The following is a 784-nucleotide window of genomic DNA, read 5'->3' on the forward strand; positions in this document are numbered from 1 at the left end:
GATAACTTCTAATGTTATAATAGCTTATTTTAAAAACAGACTAACACTATCAATATTACGGTCGTTGTATGAAACGGCAGAAATCGTGGAAATTTCAGCATCTTAAATTATCGTTTATAAGGTGAAATTTAAAATTCAATTTTAATTTCTGTCTTATAAAGTTCCAGTGAACAAATTCATGGATTTCTGAAAAGTTGCCAGTATGAAATGGGTAATACCCATTACGTACAGTGGGTAACTCACATTTGTTGACGAGGTGGCCGAGTGGTTAAGGCGATGGACTGCTAATCCATTGGGCTCTGCCCGCGTGGGTTCGAATCCCATCCTCGTCGGTTTTTTTTTTTTTTTTTTCCCCCTCTAGTAGGCAAAATGCTGATATTGTTGTTTCGCATTTTCATGTGTATGAACGGCACTACGAAATACACGAATCATTTATGAAACTGAAAAATTTTTGGCTCGCTTTAAAGATCTCGGTCTCGTAACCTGAATTGCCTATGAAGAATCAGGTCACAAGGTCATGTGGTTTTATTAAACTCACACGATTTGGATCCTAATTAAAAGTTATTACCAATGAATGGTTGAACTATACCAGAACACCGTTTCGATGTGCAATGTTTGCACGTTGGATAAACTTTTGACAAAAAAATTATTTAATATTTTTTTTTTGTTGCCAAACATTAGCGTACTGGCTTTTAATATTTTCCAGTCCGAACTGGAAAATATACTATAATAGCAGTACATATGACAATATCACCATTTCGGCGAAGGACATTTTTATTTATTT

General features: G+C 34.8%; 1 non-coding gene across 1 annotated transcript; it reads left to right on the forward strand.

Moving 5' to 3' along the window:
• The first annotated feature begins 250 nt into the window (after positions 1–250).
• Positions 251–332, forward strand: TRNAS-GCU (transfer RNA serine (anticodon GCU)). Its single transcript has one exon. It is a non-coding gene; the product is annotated as a tRNA-Ser (tRNA).
• The last annotated feature ends 452 nt before the right edge of the window (positions 333–784 follow it).

This window comes from Mastigoproctus giganteus, chromosome 10, assembly GCF_048544385.1.
Source record: "Mastigoproctus giganteus isolate SK-2022 chromosome 10, ASM4854438v1, whole genome shotgun sequence".
NCBI lineage: Eukaryota > Metazoa > Arthropoda > Arachnida > Uropygi > Thelyphonidae > Mastigoproctus > Mastigoproctus giganteus.